The sequence below is a fragment of the Oncorhynchus mykiss genome, chromosome 26 (assembly GCF_057628025.1).
Source record: "Oncorhynchus mykiss isolate SJ-2025 chromosome 26, ASM5762802v1, whole genome shotgun sequence".
NCBI classification, from domain to species: domain Eukaryota; kingdom Metazoa; phylum Chordata; class Actinopteri; order Salmoniformes; family Salmonidae; genus Oncorhynchus; species Oncorhynchus mykiss.
In genome coordinates, this window is record NC_143047.1 from 21,159,148 (window position 1) to 21,181,500 (window position 22,353).

General features: G+C 49.4%; 1 protein-coding gene across 3 annotated transcripts in view; it reads right to left on the reverse strand.

Annotated features, from left to right (window-relative positions):
* LOC110506108 (genetic suppressor element 1) overlaps nt 1-22,353 on the reverse strand; it is a 418,800-nt gene that overhangs the window by 92,391 nt on the left and 304,056 nt on the right. The window contains exon 1 of one of the 3 annotated variants that reach the window (XM_090222432.1): nt 9,145-9,513. The exons of the other annotated variants lie outside the window; for them this stretch is intronic. The gene's annotated coding sequence lies outside the window, so the exon portion shown is untranslated. Of the gene's footprint in view, nt 1-9,144; nt 9,514-22,353 lie in introns of those variants that run through there. 3 annotated transcript variants of the gene reach the window in all.

The following is a 22,353-nucleotide window of genomic DNA, read 5'->3' on the forward strand; positions in this document are numbered from 1 at the left end:
TTGCCCTTGTGTGGATGATGGATGGCTGCTGGTGTTGTCCCTCCGGGCGAGTCGGAGAGGAGAACCCGTCGCCATGGCCACACTTTCTCTCGCCATTAGCGATGAGAGCAAAGGCTGATGGGTAGGAAAGTCTACTCAGAGTAAATAGGGCAGAGTGGAGCTCCGTCCCTTAACACACTCTGGGTCGAATTTATAGCAGATCTAGGATCAGCTTACTCTACACAAATACTAACCTATCCTAACTTATCCATGAGAAGAAAAAAACACACACTGACCTGATATCAGTGTCATTAGACAAGACTGGAGTAATCTGCCTCTAGGGGTTTAGTGAGGCCGTTGAGGACAGGGGCTGCAGACTAGACTAGACAGAGGTAGATGCATGTAAGGCATTTCTCCTCCACTGATAATATCCTCTTCACCAGTAAACAAGGAAACACACACACACACACCCTATGACACTCAGCTGATGTAGCAGATGCCAATGGCACTTCCAGTATGTTTATAATGACAGTCTTTCTCTCCCTGAGGAGACATGTGACAGGCTAACACATGACTAGAGAGAGAGGGGGGGGGGGGGGGAATAATGAAGGAAGAGAGAGAGAGAGCAAGATAGACGGGGAGAAGAAGTAAGAGAAAGCAATAGAACACAGGAAGAGAAGGAGAAGGGAGACATAGTGAGGGGAAAATAGGAGGATGAGGACTTTTCTCTGGAATTTGATTACATTTCAAATTGACCCACATACACCACACACACCACATACACCACATACACCACACACACGACATACACCACACACACCACATAAAAACATTGACACAGAGTGAATGAAGGACGTCACTCTGCTTTGTCAACTCTACAGTGTTTCTCAGAGTTCTCTTTTGAAGTGGCCAGGCACAGTGTGTGTTTGGCTACATGTGTGAGTTTGGCTTAGCCAGTGTGTGTGTGTGTGTGTGTGTGTGTGTGTGTGTTAGCTGTGCCTCCCGTGTGCCTGTGCAGAGTTTGTTTGGCCAGTGCTTATCAGACCTGGAGACTTTAGCTACAGCAGCTAACAACACACACACGGCTAAACACACAACTCTGTGCTCTCCAGTTATTGCTTCGCTACTGGGTAAGCTAATGTTAGACCTGAGAAATGACTCTTCCTTTCACATTGTTCCTGTGTGCTCTTCTCTAGTGAAAGACAAGCTCTCTGCTCAGTCTCAGATCAGGGAAAGGAACACCTCTCAGTCTAGTGCTCCAGGAGACTAGAAGACTGAGACATTTTATTACCTCACATTAATTCAATTCAATTTAGTTTCATTGGCATGACTAGTCCAATGTTGCCAAAGCAGTGTGCACTACAAGATAAACCACAAATAATACTAAACGGTATTAAATTGCAAAACAAACTAATGACAAACAATAACACCAAACAAATGTACACGCACACACACGTTTCTGTTGGTGAGGATCAGAGGTCAGGTGTCCTTTTCCAGGGGCATGCTGGGACAGATCAAGTGACTGGTGATAACATCTGGTGCCTGCTGGGAGAATTGTGTGTGTGTGTGTGTGGGGGGGGGGTCATTGTATCCCTCTGTTTGCACAAGCTGAACCGTTTACATATGTGCCAACAACACACTCGCCATTCCACCAAGGGTTTTACAGAGAGGTCTGCTTTGTGTGTGTGTCTGTGGGCAAAGGAGGATTGATGGTGTGTGTATGTATGAGAAAGTGTGTATGTGTGTCATGTGTCACTAGGTTGGCAAATGAAGGCTGCTCCTTATCCATCCTGGAAAGCAGGACTGAACCTACACACACGGGACATCGCCCCGCAGTGGAGATGAAGTAACATTAAACCTACACACACATGGGACATCGCCCCCCAGTGGAGATGAAGTAACATTAAACCTAAACACACATGGGACATCGCCCCCCAGTGGAGATGAAGTAACATTAAACCTACACACACATGGGACATCGCCCCCCAGTGGAGATGAAGTAACATTAAACCTAAACACACATGGGACATCGCCCCCCAGTGGAGATGAAGTAACATTAAACCTACACACACACGGGACATCGCCCCCCAGTGGAGATGAAGTAACATTAAACCTACACACATGGGACATCGCCCCGCAGTGGAGATGAAGTAACATTAAACCTACACACACATGGGACATCGCCCCCCAGTGGAGATGAAGTAACATTAAACCTACACACACACGGGACATCGCCCCCCAGTGGAGATGAAGTAACATTAAACCTACACACACGGGACATCGCCCCCCAGTGGAGATGAAGTAACATTAAACCTACACACACACAGGACATCGCCCCACAGTGGAGATGAAGTAACATTAAACCTACACACACACAGGACATCGCCCCACAGTGGAGATGAAGTAACATTAAACCTACACACATGGGACATCGCCCCGCAGTGGAGATGAAGTAACATTAAACCTACACACACACAGGACATCGCCCCACAGTGGAGATGAAGTAACATTAAACCTACACACACAGGACATCGCCCCCCAGTGGAGATGAAGTAACATTAAACCTACACACACACGGGACATCGCCCCCCAGTGGAGATGAAGTAACATTAAACCTACACACGGGACATCGCCCCGCAGTGGGGATGAAGTAACATTAAACCTACACACACACATGGGACATCGCCCCCCAGTGGAGATGAAGTAACATTAAACCTACACACGGGACATCGCCCCACAGTGGAGATGAAGTAACATTAAACCTACACACACGGGACATCGCCCCACAGTGGAGATGAAGTAACATTAAACCTACACACACAGGACATCGCCCCGCAGTGGAGATGAAGTAACATTAAACCTACACACACAGGACATCGCCCCGCAGTGGAGATGAAGTAACATTAAACCTACACACAGGACATCGCCCCCCAGTGGAGATGAAGTAACATTAAACCTACACACATGGGACATCGCCCCGCAGTGGAGATGAAGTAACATTAAACCTACACACACACAAGACATCGCCCCGCAGTGGAGATGAAGTAACATTAAACCTACACACATGGGACATCGCCCCGCAGTGGAGATGAAGTAACATTAAACCTACACACACACGGGACATCGCCCCGCAGTGGAGATGAAGTAACATTAAACCTACACACACACAGGACATCGCCCCCCAGTGGAGATGAAGTAACATTAAACCTACACACATGGGACATCGCCCCGCAGTGGAGATGAAGTAACATTAAACCTACACACACACGGGACATCGCCCCGCAGTGGAGATGAAGTAACATTAAACCTACACACACGGGACATCGCCCCCCAGTGGAGATGAAGTAACATTAAACCTACACACACACAGGACATCGCCCCGCAGTGGAGATGAAGTAACATTAAACCTACACACATGGGACATCGCCCCCCAGTGGAGATGAAGTAACATTAAACCTACACACACACAGGACATCGCCCCGCAGTGGAGATGAAGTAACATTAAACCTACACACACGGGACATCGCCCCACAGTGGAGATGAAGTAACATTAAACCTACACACACAGGACATCGCCCCGCAGTGGAGATGAAGTAACATTAAACCTACACACATGGGACATCGCCCCCCAGTGGAGATGAAGTAACATTAAACCTACACACACACGGGACATCGCCCCGCAGTGGAGATGAAGTAACATTAAACCTACACACACACGGGACATCGCCCCGCAGTGGAGATGAAGTAACATTAAACCTACACACACATGGGACATCGCCCCCCAGTGGAGATGAAGTAACATTAAACCTACACACAGGACATCGCCCCCCAGTGGAGATGAAGTAACATTAAACCTACACACACATGGGACATCGCCCCCCAGTGGAGATGAAGTAACATTAAACCTACACACACGGGACATCGCCCCCCAGTGGAGATGAAGTAACATTAAACCTAAACACACATGGGACATCGCCCCCCAGTGGAGATGAAGTAACATTAAACCTACACACGGGACATCGCCCCGCAGTGGAGATGAAGTAACATTAAACCTACACACAGGACATCGCCCCACAGTGGAGATGAAGTAACATTAAACCTACACACACAGGACATCGCCCCACAGTGGAGATGAAGTAACATTAAACCTACACACACAGGACATCGCCCCCCAGTGGAGATGAAGTAACATTAAACCTACACACACACGGGACATCGCCCCCCAGTGGAGATGAAGTAACATTAAACCTACACACTATGGACATCGCCCCACAGTGGAGATGAAGTAACATTAAACCTACACACAGGACATCGCCCCACAGTGGAGATGAAGTAACATTAAACCTACACACACAGGACATCGCCCCACAGTGGAGATGAAGTAACATTAAACCTACACACACAGGACATCGCCCCGCAGTGGAGATGAAGTAACATTAAACCTACACACACAGGACATCGCCCCGCAGTGGAGATGAAGTAACATTAAACCTACACACATGGGACATCGCCCCACAGTGGAGATGAAGTAACATTAAACCTACACACACACGGGATATCGCCCCGCAGTGGAGATGAAGTAACATTAAACCTACACACACACGGGACATCGCCCCCCAGTGGAGATGAAGTAACATTAAACCTACACACACATGGGACATCGCCCCCCAGTGGAGATGAAATAACATTAAACCTACACACACACGGGACATCGCCCCCCAGTGGAGATGAAGTAACATTAAACCTACACACGGGACATCGCCCCCCAGTGGAGATGAAGTAACATTAAACCTACACACACACGGGACATCGCCCCACAGTGGAGATGAAGTAACATTAAACCTACACACACACGGGACATCGCCCCGCAGTGGAGATGAAGTAACATTAAACCTACACACACATGGGACATCGCCCCACAGTGGAGATGAAGTAACATTAAACCTACACACACATGGGACATCGCCCCACAGTGGAGATGAAGTAACATTAAACCTACACACACACAGGACATCGCCCCGCAGTGGAGATGAAGTAACATTAAACCTACACACACATGGGACATCGCCCCCCAGTGGAGATGAAGTAACATTAAACCTACACACACGGGACATCGCCCCCCAGTGGAGATGAAGTAACATTAAACCTACACACACGGGACATCGCCCCACAGTGGAGATGAAGTAACATTAAACCTACACACACACAGGACATCGCCCCGCAGTGGAGATGAAGTAACATTAAACCTACACACGGGACATCGCCCCCCAGTGGAGATGAAGTAACATTAAACCTACACACACATGGGACATCGCCCCCCAGTGGAGATGAAGTAACATTAAACCTACACACACACGGGACATCGCCCCCCAGTGGAGATGAAGTAACATTAAACCTACACACACACGGGACATCGCCCCGCAGTGGAGATGAAGTAACATTAAACCTACACACACACGGGACATCGCCCCGCAGTGGAGATGAAGTAACATTAAACCTACACACACAGGACATCGCCCCGCAGTGGAGATGAAGTAACATTAAACCTACACACACACATGGGACATCGCCCCGCAGTGGAGATGAAGTAACATTAAACCTACACACACAGGACATCGCCCCCCAGTGGAGATGAAGTAACATTAAACCTACACACACATGGGACATCGCCCCCCAGTGGAGATGAAGTAACATTAAACCTACACACACGGGACATCGCCCCGCAGTGGAGATGAAGTAACATTAAACCTACACATGGGACATCGCCCCCCAGTGGAGATGAAGTAACATTAAACCTACACACACACGGGACATCGCCCCGCAGTGGAGATGAAGTAACATTAAACCCCTGAGCAGAGTGTGACACAAGGACACGGTGTGTGTGTGACGATGTGTGTCACTAAACAGTCGCAGAGTAATTACCTCACAGATCAGGTTGGGCCTGTTCCATCACACACACCGTGAGCAGACACACACAACTGACGGATGTCACACACACCTCAGGGACTACAGCAGGGGTGTCAAACCACTATGTTCCTCTACCTGACTCTTTACTTTCAACCTGACACGCCATTCATCACTGTGTTAGATTAGCTGGGGGAGAGGTGAGCGAACGGCAGTAGGTGTAAGGGGGTAACGGACCCCTAGGGTGCGTCTGTCTTCCTCCCTCTGACTCCTCGTCAAACAGGTGGTTTATGACATGTTTGTAAAGCTGCCTCTACTCTTCCTGTTTCCTGTTTATCCTTCCCTGTTTTACACCTCTGTTTCATCCTGCTGTTTTTCCTCCACGAGGGAGTGTGTGGAAGGGGGAAAACAGGCATAGTTAAAAGACAGGCCTACACACACACCCCTCCCCGGCGCCTGGAGTGAAAGCCTGTCAACCAGATCCCACATTACCCCATCACCACACAATCCTCCAGACTAACCCTAGACTAACAGCACCATGAGAGAGAGACAGACAGAGAGACCGACAGAGAGAGAGACAGGGAGAGAGAGCTTGGCCAGGGAAAACCCTCATTACCCAAACATCCTCCAGTGGTTTCTCTCTCATCGCAAAGACAGACCACACAACCCCAACAAGCACAGAGCTCAGTGAACATACACACAACCCCAACAAGCACAGAGAGCTCAGTGAACATACACACAACCCCAACAAGCACAGAGAGCTCAGTGAACATACACACAACCCCAACAAGCACAGAGCTCAGTGAACATACACACAACCCCAACAAGCACAGAGCTCAGTGAACATACACACAACCCCAACAAGCACAGAGAGCTCAGTGAACATACACACAACCCCAACAAGCACAGAGCTCAGTGAACATACACACAACCCCAACAAGCACAGAGAGCTCAGTGAACATACACACAACCCCAACAAGCACAGAGAGCTCAGTGAACATACACACAACCCCAACAAGCACAGAGAGCTCAGTGAACATACACACAACCCCAACAAGCACAGATAGCTCAGTGAACATACACACAGGGAGAACTCAGTGAACATACACACAGTCATACACAGAGAACTCAGTGAACATACACACAGTCACAAACAGAGAACTCAGTGAACATACACACAGTCACACACAGAGAACTCAGTGAACATACACACAGAGAACTCAGTGAACATACTCATGTGCCTACACACACTTCGCTCACCTCACTGTGTGTTCAAATGCTGTGCATTGTAGTTTCAGAGAAACCCTGGGACACACTGTAGTTCTAATAGTCCAATGTGAGGCCAGCCTCCTCCCTGCATCTCTCCAATAGACACATGCAAACTTTACAGTCTCTGTCATTGAAAGCTATCGGAGATAAGGAAATTCAAACTGGTCACCTTAGATCTAGGCACACTGTGTAAACACACAGACACACACACAGCACCTTGTAGGCTCTAATCACTGTCTAAACAGGGACATATGGCTTTTACCACTGCCAAACTGTCACCGGGAGGACTGAGGCCATAGACACACCAGCTGCCTACTGTAGGTAGAGCACACTGTCAGAACAGTCATAAAGTACAATGACAGTACAGGAGGTAGAGGAACAATGTTGCAACAATAGAGGTTGTGTTTTAGGTAGAAATATATTTTGTTTTGGTTGTTTTGTTTTGGTTGTTTTGGTTTTAATCCGTTTTAGTTTTCTAACACTGAGCAATACATCTGCAGGCAGCTCCACGTTGTACTTGACATAGTCCAATAAATACAATGTAACACTTTGCGTTATAATTTCCATACGTCAAGCTCCAATCAGCAGCGTGCAGTGACAGAGGAGAGCAGCAACATGGCGGATTATTCTGAGGTCATTGAGCCTTATCAGCAGCGGGTAAACAAATAACCCGCTTCTTCTGGCTACTGATAACCTCAGTACACAGCACAGTGCGACTCTGCACACTGGCCCGACGCCTTTTCCGTGTAGTGTGTGTGTGTGTTTATGCCTACTTTAGAAGCTGAGGCTACGCGCGCCTCCGGTAACAAGGGGATCGCTGGTTGGCGCACCAGGAGCGTGGGAAGTTATTGACCCACTCCACCTGGCGTCTGTGTACACACACGCTCGGTCACGGACAGTCATCTTCAATATAAGTCCTCTTGTGACACCCTACGTCTACGACCAACAAACGTTTACCAGAGTCACACCATCGCCATTTTATACGACCGGTGGGGACAATGGAGATAACATGATCATGTCTAGATGGGATACAGCTTTTGTCAAATTGACGTCAAAAGTTTTGGGTGGCATTTTAGCTAACCCTAACACTTTTCCTAACCTTAACCTACTCATCCTAACCTGCTACATTAATTATCCTAACCTGCTGCGAAAATTCTCCCACCCTTTAACAACAAACTGTATCCCTTCTAGACAAAACCGGCTAATATAAGCTACAAAGATCCCACAGGCATACAACCCGTTTCAAAATAACTAGCCCAGAAATGTAATAGCAGAGTCATAAACTGAAATATAGTAATACACACGTTTCCATGTATTCCATTATTTATAATATAACCGACAAAAAAAATAAGATAAATAGGCCTACATATAGCTAAACATTGTAATTTCAATTTTATGATGGAAGAAGCTATTATTTCCAATAGCCTACATAACTTAGCTATGGAAGGCAATAAAACAAAATGACACAAAGCAGACTTCTCCATTTCTACCAAGGTTTCGATGTCTTTAACCGTGCCTCGTTCACAATAATTTTTTTTGCCGATGAAGGCATGACAACCACACCAGGAAAGCTGTCGCAAAGCTTAGTTGATCAACTCTACACTCAAGGCGACAACCCCCGGGGACAATGTATCGAAAAGTCATCATTTGGACACTGTTAAACGTAGCCCAGATGTAACTCAACAATAGCCTAGGCCTACATATCAGTAATCAAATAGGTAACATTGTTCAAATCCAGTTTCGGTTTTCATTTGTCATTAAGACAAATGCTTTACGCACCGACACACAGGACAATATCACAAAACAGCATCATAAAACAAAGCCGTTGATGCGCTAACACACCGCAACGCAAGAACTGCAAGCCAGCATCGAGCTTCAATTCACGACAATCGTTTCCTCGAGATAGTCATAACTTCCTCAACAAACCTCCCTACTGTTAACTCATTTACTCTAAAAACGCTGCTTACCAAACGAATACCGACAAAAACTCACCGCAAAAGGAGAGTATAATCCAATATTTGTATTATAATCCCCACTAGTGGTAAAAGCGCAAATCCATCGCCGCGCTCCGCGCTGTCGACAGTAGGCTACTTTTGTTGTCACGCAGGAAGCTCCGTCGCTTGCGAGGCACACCGAGGGAGCCAGCCGGCTGCTGAGCAGAGCAGAGCCCGGAGGGGAGGGAGGGAGAAAGGAGGGAGGTGGGGCTTCTTCTCTAGTGGGGGACAGACAAACAGACAGACATAGGGACAAGCACCTGCTCCCATGTCACGCCGTCGTAGCGCTGACCCCACATTGTCCCCCGGCCACTGAAAAGAATAGAGGGCCGATGCTTCACATTCCACACATGACAGGAATGGAGTTCATGTACTGTAGCGGCTTTGTTGTGTCATTACACATGTTATAAGGCAGGAGGGGCAGACGAGGCTGCTTAGTGTCACAGGGTTGAATGAGATCAATGCGCAAGTAGGTAGGCAGGCCTATTTATAATTTATAGGCTGAATACATGCATTTATCATTTTAAATTCCATTAATCGTTTAATGACACTAGTCTACTTTTAAACATAACACAATTCAAATATAGTTTAATTTCTAAAATGATCATGAAATAGCCGATTTAGGTAGGCCAAAAATATAACGTGTTTATTTACGTGTTCATGAGCTATTGAATGCATGGACGATCGAATTGACATCAAATCTGCAGAGCTATGAAAATGACAATTTCACTGAACGTCCACAAGGGGGCAGACACCTACCAAGAGCACAGCTCCCACATACCAGGCAGCTGTCCATCTCACTGAACTAACCGTGAACTGTCTCCTTCTCCCATCCGTGTACTTATCAATGGCTTGATTGTAGATCACTCAATAAGCCAGTGTTGGAGAAGCATGGGACTCTGATTGTAAAAACTCATAGACTTCCAAGTGTTGCCTGCCAAGTCAGGGCTTTGCTCACACATTTGAAATGATTAGGCTACATGGCATTTTGTCCCTGCACATTGAGTATATCCTCTTCATAGCTTCTAAAGCTGTTTAAAATACGAAAAATAAATAGAAAAAACAAGCAGACAAATAAAAATAACAAAAAACTACCAATAACTGTGTTGTAAACAAAACAATAATGAGTAGTTGACTAGTGGGCACTGAGCTAGATATCATTCATATTCAAATAGATTACTGAAGGGAGGACTGGGAGTGGAGATGAGAGAGGGAGAGAGAGAGAGAGAAAAGGTCAACCAGTGAAGAAGAAACACCATTGTAAATACAACCCATATTTATGTTTATTTATTATCCCTTTTGTACTTTAACTATATGCACATCGTTACAACACTGTATTAACACATAATATGACATTCAAAATGTCTCTATTCCTTTAAAACGTCTGTGAGTGTAATATTTACTGTTTATTTTTGATTGTTTACTTCACTTTTGTTTATTATCTATTTCACTTGCTTTGTCAATGTTAACATCAATTTCCCAAGCCAATAAAGCCCTTTGAATTTCATTGAAAGAAATGGGGAGGGTGAGAGAGAGAGGTTTAGTTCCTATCAGGATGGTAAACTGCAGATAACCTCTATCAGATGCTCTTTTGGGACTTTAACTGCTCTGCATTTCCTTATTTCTGCCTGACTACCATAACTCACTCACTCACTCACTCATTCACTCACTCACTCACTCACTCACTCACCCCCCCCCCCCCCACCCCCCCCATCTATCTGAAAGCGTAGCTCTCACCTCTGTGTGAGCCGGACGAGAAAAGAGAGAGAGAGAGAAAGAGAGAGAGGAAGAGCGAGAGAGCAGGTAGGGGAGGCTACACGATCCTAACTGATGATGCAGTTCTGGGACCCAACCTCTCATCTGCCTGCTGTCTGCATGCATACTGCCCCCATGACAGCTCTACAGACACACACACAAACACAGACATGCATACTGCCCCCAGGACAGCTCTATAGACACACACACACACACACAGACATGCATACAGCCCCCAGGACAGCTCTACAGACACACACACAAACACAGACATGCATACAGCCCCCAGGACAGCTCTACAGACACACACACAAACACAGACATGCATACAGCCCCCAGGACAGCTCTACAGACACACACACAAACACAGACATGCATACAGCCCCCAGGACAGCTCTACAGACACACACACACACAGACGTGCATACAGCCCCCAGGACAGCTCTACAGACACACACACACACACAGACATGCACACAGACACACAGACATACACACACACACAGACACACAGACATACACACACACAGACATGCACACGCACACACACACAGACATGCACACGCACACAGACATACACACACACAGACATGCACACGCACACACACACAGACATGCATACGCACACAGACACACACACACACAGACATACACACACACAGACATGCACACGCACACACACACAGACATGCACACACACACAGACACACACACACACAGACATACACACACACAGACATGCACACGCACACACACACAGACATGCACACGCACACAGACATACACACACACAGACATGCACACGCACACACACACAGACATGCATACGTACACAGACACACAGACATGCACACACACACAGACACACACACACACATACATACACACACACACACAGACACACAGACATGCACACACACAGACATGCACACACACACAGACACACAGACATACACACACACACACAGACATGTGCACACATACGTAAGCATGCACTCTCGCGCACACACAAGCAGGCACACGCACACAGGCACACAAAGTCACACACATGCATGCACATGCACATACAAACAGAAAAAAATAAAACACACCCCTGTCATCTCACCACACTACAACCATAAACATCACCATGTCAAAGGCTTGGCTTCAAGCACACAAAGTCATTTACATAGAAGCTGGGAGAGTCTAAACACAGCTTTGAAAGGCCTGCATTCAGCAGTGTGGTTAAACATTCATGTTTTACTGGATGGTTTCTAGCGCAGATACTTTTCAAAACACACATTTGCATTGAGTTATCCCCACAGTGAGGCTTTGCTAGGGCCTCATTACTATTCCCTCTCAACCAGGCAGCCGCAGGTGCACTACAAGTATGGGAGCCCACTGGGTATTCCCTTCCCCTCCGTATGGGAGCCTACCGGGTATTCCCTTCCCCTCCGTATGGGAGCCCACCGGGTATTACCTTCCCCTCCGTAATGGGAGCCCACTGGGTATTCCCTTCCCCTCCGTAATGGGAGCCCACTGGGTATTACCTTCCCCTCCGTATGGGAGCCTATCGGGTATTACCTTCCCCTCCGTATGGGAGCCTACCGGGTATTCCCTTCCTCTCCTCACCCTGCCTCCCTCACCTTTCTCTACCCTGTTTTTTAGCCCTCCCTCTCTAGCCCCCTCCTCCCTCCCTATCTCCTCTCCCTCCATCTCTTCCCTCCCGTTCCCTCTCCTCCCATCTCTTCCACCATCTCCATCCCTCCCTCCATCCCTCTCGTCAGTGGTCCTGGCCTTAGGCGTCGTTAGCTTAATTTAATAAAGGGGCTTAAGCTTACGAGAGGCTTTTGAAGGATCTGACTGCTGTTAAATTCATTACAATCTATCAGCCACAGGAGACAAGGCCTCGCTCCACGGCCGCAGCTAGCAGCACGCTAATGAAGAAATAAGAGAGAGACAGAGAGGGGGAGGGAGGGAGGTATGAGAGCCTTGCTCCAATCTCCACCCTTCGCCTCAAACCTGGCACACTGAGAGATGAGGATGAGGATGTTAATACCAGTAACACCTACTTCTCTCTATATAACAGAGGAATGGTCATAATATGTTTTCCATGTATTGAATGCTGTAGTTGAATGCTGTAGTTGAATGCTGTAGTTGAATGCTGTAGTTGAATCCTGTAGTTGAATGCTGTAGTTGAATCCTGTAGTTGAATGCTGTAGTTGAATGATGTAGTTGAATCCTGTAGTTGAATGCTGTAGTTGAATGCTGTAGTTGAATCCTGTAGTTGAATGCTGTAGTTGAATGCTGTAGTTGAATCCTGTAGTTGAATGCTGTAGTTGAATGCTGTAGTTGAATCCTGTAGTTGAATGCTGTAGTTGAATCCTGTAGTTGAATGCTGTAGTTGAATGCTGTAGTTGAATGCTGTAGTTGAATCCTGTAGTTGAATGCTGTAGTTGAATCCTGTAGTTGAATGCTGTAGTTGAATGCTGTAGTTAAATGCTATAGAATTTAATTATTGTGTACCTCTCTCTCCTCTTCTCCCCCTTGCTCTTGTGTCACACAGTGTACATTGCAGTGGTGTGTGTGTGTGTGTGTCTGTGTGAGGACTGACGGTGGGATTGCCAGGCACAGTGAAAGCATGTGTGCCACCCCCTCCATGGCTGAATAGAATGCCTCCTTCACCTCCTTTCTGAACTCCCCTTCTCCTCTGAAAGGCACACGGCTCTCCCCCCTCCCCTCCTTCTCTCCCTTTGTTTAGAGGACAAGTCGCAGGCCTTTCAGAGCCTGCTATGGGGAGACACAATCAGAGAGGGGGAGAAGAATAGAGTGGGGCCCTCCCATGGACTGCCTGGGGCCCCCACTTCCCCTCTAGGCCTGTCAGCCCATAATTTCCTCTCCTCTCTATCCATCTATGCCTACCCAAACCCCCTCAAATGTCTCTGTACCTCTGTGAAAGCATAATAATGGTTGGGGGGGGCAGTTGTGTGTGTGGTGCCTCTGGGGCATATGTTTCCTGCTAGTCTTAAGGGGCAGTTATTAAATGAAGATCGGGTGGAAATAAAGGCATTTAACATGCAGAACAGATTCAAAAGGGAGGAGGAGATTCTTGAACAGCCACACACATCAAAGAGTTTTTAGGCAGAGAGAGTTCACATGCTTTTCTATCATACCCTGGCTCCAACCTGCCTGTGTAGGCTAACCACGAGGTCTCTCTGTGTTTGTGATATGTCTCAGTGTGAGACCGTCAGCTGCCATTAACCTGGCATCCACACACGCACACAACCACACACGGACAACAACAACTGAGAAACTTAAACGACAACAACATTGGTTTATTGGAAAGCTACTGATTCAGCCCACAAACAACCACACAGACGTCTCCCTTCTCTCTCTGTTTGACCCTTGGCTCACCTAGCCAGACCAAAGAGACAGAGACAGACAGCCACAAATAACAAATCACCAGGCAGAGATTTCTGTCTGAGCCATTAAGAGGTGTTGGGAGGCGGCTGATAGAGTCTTTATGAGCATTGTGTGAGAGGGTAGAGTTTGAAGAGATTAGGTAAGGTCTGTTCACTAATCCCTGTCATATTTACTGTATATGTCTCTAAATACCAACCACACACACACACACACACACACACACACACACACACACACACACACACACACACACACACACACACACACACACACACACACACACACACACACACACACACACACACACACACACACACACACACACACACACACACACACACACACACACACACACACACACACACACACACACACACACACACACACTGAGCCATATGGTACTGCTACAGTCTGCTAGGGAGTGATAGAGAGAAGATAGAGAGAGCGTGTGAGTGTGTGGGGGGGAGGGTTGAGTGTACAGGAGTAAAGGAGGGAGATACAAGTCTATTTATTAGACCCCTGAGGGGCCCCAGTGTTAAGAATCAGCGTGGCAGATGTGTTGTTGCCTACTCTGTGTGTATCTGCATGTGTGTCTGTGTATCTGGGTGTATCTGTGTGTGTAACTGGGTGTGTGTCTGTGTTTATCTGTGTGTGTGTATCCGTGTATATCTGTATGTATATGTGTGTGTGTATCTGGGTGTGTCTGTGTGTATCTGTGTGTGTCTGTGTGTATCTGTGTGTGTCTGTGTGTATCTGTGTGTGTCTGTAAAATACATGACGCATGTATTGTATAGCATGTCAGTGTCCTCTCTCTCTTTTCTCTTTCTCTCCCCTTGTCCCTCTCTCCTCCTTCTCCTCTCCCCCGTCTCTCTCCCTCTTCTCCTTCCCCCTCTCTCTCAGTGTGTGTGTCAGGGGAGTGTGGTGAGGCCTATTAACAGGTGTAGGAGGCGAGGCTGTGCCTGATCCACTGACCTGCCCATTAGCCCGCTTCAGTCCTCTAAGCCCTCACATCGATCACACAGCCACACATCATTGATCTGGCAAACCAAGCACACTACTTACGTACAGCTACTCTCCCTCCGTCTCTCACAGCTAGTAGGGTGTTAACTGGTAATAACAGCCCTCGCCTGATCTACCTGAGCACACATATGCAAAATACACACACAGCACACGCACACACACACACACAAAGCAGCAAACAACCCCACACACCATCACAGGGCCGTAGCATGACCAACACACACCATCACAGGGCCGTAGCATGACCAACACACACCATCACAGGACCGTAGCATGACAAACACACACCATCACAGGGCCGTAGCATGACCAACACACACCATCACAGGGCCGTAGCATGACAAACACACACCATCACAGGGCCGTAGCATGACAAACACACACCATCACAGGGCCGTAGCATGACCAACACACACCATCACAGGGCCGTAGCATGACCAACACACACCATCACAGGGCCGTAGCATGACCAACACACACCATCACAGGGCCGTAGCATGACCAACACACACCATCACAGGGCCGTAGCATGACAAACACACACCATCACAGGGCCGTAGCATGACAAACACACACCATCACAGGGCCGTAGCATGACCAACACACACCATCACAGGGCCGTAGCATGACCAACACACACCATCACAGGGCCGTAGCATGACCAACACACACCATCACAGGGCCGTAGCATGACCAACACACACCATCACAGGGCTGTAGCATGACCAACACACACCATCACAGGGCAGTAGCATGACCAACACACACCATCACAGGGCTGTAGCATGACAAACACACACCATCACAGGACCGTAGCATGACAAACACACACCATCACAGGACCGTTGCATGACCAACACACACCATCACAGGGCCGTAGCATGACCAACACACACCATCACAGGGCCGTAGCATGACCAACACACACCATCACAGGGCCGTAGCATGACCAACACACACCATCACAGGGCTGTAGCATGACCAACACACACCATCACAGGGCTGTAGCATGACAAACACACACCATCACAGGACCGTAGCATAACAAACACACACCTTGATATCACTCCCCTCATTTTTCAAATCCATTCTATGTCTCCACCTTCCCGGTGCGACACAATTAAGAATGTACACTACCTTATTAGCCACGGTGGCAGTGGCTAATCGTTAGCTGTCAGCAACAATACTCAGAGAGAACAGCTACTCTTCAGCAGACAAATCCCTTGCACACACTCACTCCCACCACACGCATGCACACACACACCACACACACACACGCACACAGGCACACACAAACACACACACACACAGGCACACACAAACACACACACACACACAAACACACACACACACACACACACACACACACACACACACACACACACACACACACACACACACACACACACACACACAAAACACACACACACACACACACACACACACACACACACACACACACACACACACACAACACACACACACACACACACACACACACACACACACACACACACACAACACACACACACACACACACACACACTCTCCTTCTAGCCACTCCTCTGCTCCTCTCCTATGTCATTCTCCTCTCCCCTCCCCTTCTCTCCGCTCAGTCTGTTTTGATGGGAGCAGTTAGCAGTGTGCCAGGCCTTTATATACAATATTTCAGCAGCTAATTAGCCTCAAATGTTCTCACCTCGCTCCGATAGCAGAGATGGAGCGCCAGGCAAAGCTAACGTCTCCTCCCATCATTACACAGGCAGACAGGACACTATGCCTACTTTACTGTTTGACTGATGGAGGGAGGAGATGGATGTAGGGATGAAGGAAGGCAGGGGGTAGAGAAACTGGGGGGAACAAGGGAGAGGGCAGACAGAGAGAAAAAGGGGAGGAGAGAGAGGTAGAGAGAGAGAAGGATGGAGGGTAAAGATAGAGAGAGAGGATGGATGCTCTCTAAAGGTCTGCTTGTCTGCTGTCACTGCTGTCAAATAAAGAGAGTGGGATAAAGAAGAGATCGAGAGATGTAATGATGAAAAGAGGAATCAAATGAACAGCTTTGTTTGAGGTACAGTTACTGTATAATGAACAATACATGAGACCAACCTGTTATGTTCTTAACTACAATACCCATAATTCTGCTATTCCGCTCTCAACAGTAGGCTACAGGTAAAACACACACACACACACACACACACACACACACACACACACACACACACACACACACACACACACACACACACACACACACACACACACACACACACACACACACACAAACAAACTTACATGCATGAACGAATGTTGCTAAGTATTAATATCTAATCAGCAGCATTAAGCTGTAGATGTACCATTTCTGGACTCACAACAACACAACAAAAACATTAACATCAACCCAGCTGTCTCTGTTTGAAACAAAACAAAGCTTAGTAAACCAATCATTCTGATACTCTTCTATAACAGAGCCATACAACGCAGCCTTATGGCACCAGTGAGAAGCTTATATGCTTGAGCAGGTATACAGTTAGATAGCTATCTTCCTCAGTCTGTTTCAGAATCCTCATATTGCTGCTCCAGTGTGGAAGGAAAGAAGGAATAGAGAGATGGAGAGAGAACTAGGGGGAGAAAGAAAGAACGAAGGAATAGAGAGATGGAGAGAGAACTAGAGGGAGGAAAGAGTATACATACTGTATCTGTGTCATAGTCTGGTGTATCTCCACTCCAAATTAAAACAACAGCATCTACAAAAATATTTTCATTCTTCTTCTACCTCCCCCTCTCTCACACACTCCCTATTTTTCTCTCCCCCCAAACACCCTTTCCAACAGATGGTGTATGGAAGAGGAGAGGAAAGGCAGGCTAAAGCCAAAGCAATTATTTATCTAATTATGACTTACCACTCCACTGAATCATCTATCCCACAATCGTTAGGTATTCAAATAAGGGTGATTAGGGGGGTTATGCAAATGTGAACCAAATCATTATGGTTGTCATTACATAGGGGATCATCCCAGACACAGGGTCAGTTATCGGGACACCTAATTACAGACACACCCTAGCTAATGTTTAGACAAATATACAGCACACTGACTTTCTCCCGGCTTTTACTGTATTTGTGTTGTGTGAAAGATGGACCAAAACAGGGGGGATCATATAAGCAGGAGAGAGGGAGGGAATAAGAAGGCGGAAAGGGAGGGAGAGAGAGAGAGAGAGAGAGAGAGAGAGAGAGAGAGAGAGAGAGAGGGAGGGAGAGAGAGAGAGAGAGAGAGAGAGAGAGAGAGAGAGAGAGGGAGGGAGGGAGAGGGAGGGAGGGAGAGGGAGGGAGAAGGGATAGAGAGAGAGAGGGAGAGAGAGGGATAGAGAGAGAGAGAGAGAGGGAGGGAGGGAGGGAGGGAGGGAGGGAGGGAGGGAGGGAGGGAGGGAGATGAAAGGATAGAGAGAGAGGGAGAGGGAGGGAGGGAGGGAGAGGGAGGGAGGGAAGAGGATAGAGAGAGAGGGAGACAGAGGGAGGGAGAGAGAGAGAGAGAGAGAGAGAGGGAGAGAGAGAGAGGGAGGGAGAGAGGGAGGGAGGAGGGAGGGAGGAAGGGATAGAGAGAGAGGGAGAGAGAGGGAGGGAGGAAGGGATAGAGAGAGAGGGAGAGAGAGGGATAGAGAGAGAGAGGGACAGGGAGGGAGGGAGGGAGAGGGAGGGAGGAAGGGATAGAGAGAGAGAGGGAGAGGGAGGGAGGGAGGGAGGGAGGGAGAGGGAAGGAGAGAGAGAGAGGGAGGGGGGAGAGGGAGGGAGGGAGGGAGGGAGGAAGGGAGAGGAAGAGAGGGAGAGAGAGGGAGGGAGGGAGGAAGGGATAGAGAGAGAGAGGGAGAGAGAGGGAGGAAGGGATAGGGAGAGAGAGGGAAAGAGAGGGAGGGAAGAAGGGATAGAGAGAGAGAGAGGGAGAGAGAGGGAGGGAGGGAGGAAGGGATAGAGAGAGAGAGGGAGAGAAAGGGATAGAGAGAGAGAGAGAGAGAGGGAGGAAGGGAGGGAGGGATGGAGGGAGGGAGGGAGGGAGGGAGGGAGGGAGGGAGGGAGGGAGGGAGGGAGGGAGGGAGAAGGAGGGAGAGGGAGGGAGGGAGAGAGAGAGGGAGAGAGAGGGAGAGAGGGAGGGATAGAGAGAGAGGGAGACAGAGGGAGAGAGAGAGAGAGAGAGAGAGAGGGAGAGAGAGAGAGGGAGGGAGAGAGGGAGGGAGAGGGAGGGAGGAAGGGATAGAGAGGGGAGAGAGAGGAAGGGATAGAGAGAGAGAGGGAGAGAGAGGGATAGAGAGAGAGAGGGACAGGGAGGGAGGGAGAGGGAGGAGGGAGGGAGGGATAGAGAGAGAGGGAGAGGGAGGGAGGGAGGGAGGGAGGGAGGGAGGGAGGGAAGGAGAGAGAGAGAGGGAGGGAGAGGGAGGGAGGAAGGGAGGGAGAAGGGAGAGGGAGAGAGGGAGAGAGAGGGAGGGAGGGAGGAAGGGATAGAGAGAGAGGGAGAGAGAGGGAGGAAGGGATAGGGAGAGAGAGGGAAATAGAGGGAGGGAAGAAGGGATAGAGAGAGAGAGGGAGAGAGAGGGAGGGAGGAAGGGATAGAGAGAGAGAGGGAGAGAGAGGGATAGAGAGAGAGAGAGAGAGAGGGAGGAAGGGAGGGAGGGATGGAGGGAGGGAGGGAGGAGGGATGGAGGGAGGGAGGGAGGGAGGGAGGGAGGGAGAAGGAGGGAGAGGGAGGGAGGGAGAGAGAGAGAGGGAGAGAGAGGGAGAGAGGGAGGGATAGAGAGAGAGAGAGAGGGAGAGAGGAAGGGATAGAGAGAGAGAGGGGGAGAGAGAGGGAGGGAGAAAGGATAGAGAGAGGGAGTGAGGAAGGGATAGGGAGAGAGAGAGGGAGGGGAGGAGGGGATAGAGAGAGAGGGAGGGAGAGGAGGGAGGAGGAAGGGGTAGGGAGGGAGAGAGGGAGAGAGGAAGGGATAGAGAGAGAGAGGGAGAGAGAGGGAGGGAGGAAGGGATAGAGAGAGAGGGAGAGAGAGGGAGGGAGGAAGGGATAGAGAGAGAGAGAGAGGGGAGAGAGAGGGATAGAGAGAGAGAGGGACAGGGAGGGAGGGACAGTGAGGGAGGAAGGGATAGAGAGAGAGAGGGAGGGAGGGAGAATGAAAGGATAGAGAGAGAGAGGGAGAGGGAGGGAGGGAGAGGGAGGGAGGAAGGGATAGAGAGAGGGAGACAGAGGGAGAGAGAGAGAGATGGAGGGAGAGAGAGGGAGGGAGAGGGAGGGAGGAAGGGATAGAGAGAGAGGGAGAGAGAGGGAGGGAGGAAGGGATGAGAGAGAGAGAGGGAGAGAGAGGGATAGAGAGAGAGAGAGGGACAGGGAGGGAGGGAGAGGGAGGGAGGAAGGGATAGAGAGAGAGAGAGAGAGGGAGAGGGAGGGACGGAGGGAGGTAGGGAGAGGGAGGGAGGGAGGGAGGGAGGGCGAGATGGAGAGAGAGGGAGAGTGGGAGAGAGAGGGAGGGAGGGAGGAAGGGATAGAGAGAGAGAGGGAGAGAGAGGGAGGGAGGAAGGGATGGGGAGAGAGGGAAAGAGAGGGAGGGAAGAAGGGATAGAGAGAGAGAGGGAGAGAGAGGGAGGGAGGAAGGGATAGAGAGAGAGATGGAGAATAGAGGGATAGAGAGAGAGAGGGAGGGAGGGAGGGAGGGAGGGAGAAGGAGGGAGGGAGGGAGGGAGAGAGAGAGAGAGAGGGAGAGAGAGGGAGGGAGGGAGAGGGAGGGAGAGAGAGAGAGAGGGAGAGAGGAAGGGATAGAGAGAGAGGGGAGAGAGAGGGAAGGAGGGAAAGGATAGAGAGAGGGGAGGGAGGAAGGGATAGGGAGAGAGAGAGGGAGGGAGGGGATAGAGAGAGAGGGAGGGAGAGGAGGGAGGAAGGGATGGGGAAGAAGGAGAGAGGAAGGGATAGAGAGAGAGAGAGGGAGAGAGAGGGAGGGAGGAGGGAGGAAGGGATAGGGAGAAAGGGAGAGAGAGAGGGAGGGAGGAAGGGATAGAGAGAGAGGGAGAGAGAGGGAGGGAGGGAGAGGGATAGAGAGAGAGAGAGGGAGAGGGAGGGGGGAAAGGATAGAGAGAGAAAGGAGGGAGGAAGGGATAGAGAGAGAGAGGGAGAGAGAGGGAGGAAGGGGTGGGAGGGAGGGAGGGAGGGAGGGGATAGGGAGAGAGGGAGAGAGAGAGGGAGGGAGGAAGGGATAGAGAGAGGGGGAGAGAGGGAAGGAGGAAGGGATAGGGAGGAGGAGAGAGGGAGGGAGAGAGGGAGGGAGAAGGGATAGAGAGAGAGGGGGAGAGAGGGAAGGAGGAAGGGATAGGGAGAGAGAGGGAGGGAGGAAGGGATAGAGATAGAGAGGGAGAGAGAGGGAGGGGGGAAAAGGATAGGGACAGAGGGAGAGAGAGGGAGGGAGGAAGGGATGAGAGAGGGAGCGAGAGGGAGGGAGGAAGGCATAGAGGGAGAGAGGGAGAGAGGGGGGGGAAGGGATAGAGAGAGATAGGGAGAGAGAAGGATGGAGGAAGGGATAGAGAGAGAGTGGGAGAGAGAGGGAGGGAGGAAGGGATAGAGAGAGAGAGGGATCGGGAGGGAGGAAGGGATAGAGAGAGAGGGGGGAGGGAGGGAAGGGATAGAGAGCGGAGAGAGAGGGAGGGAGGGAGAAGGGATAGAGAGAGAGAGAGGGAGAGAGAGGGAGGGAGAAGGGATAAGGAGAGAGAGGGAGCGAGAGGGAGGGAGGAAGGGATAGAGAGAGAGGGCAGGAGGAATGGATAGGGAGAGAGAGGGAAGGAGGAAGGGATAGAGAGAGAGAGGGAGAGAGCGGGATGGAGGGAGGAAGGGATAGGGAGAAAGGGAGAGAGAGGAGGGAGGGAGGAAGGGATAGAGAGAGAGGGGAGAGAGAGGGAGGGAGGAAGGGATAGAGAGAGAGAAGGAGGGAGGAAGGGATAGAGAGAGAGGGAGAGAGGGGGGGGGAAGGGATAGAGAGAGAGAGGGAGAGAGAGGGAGGGAGGAAG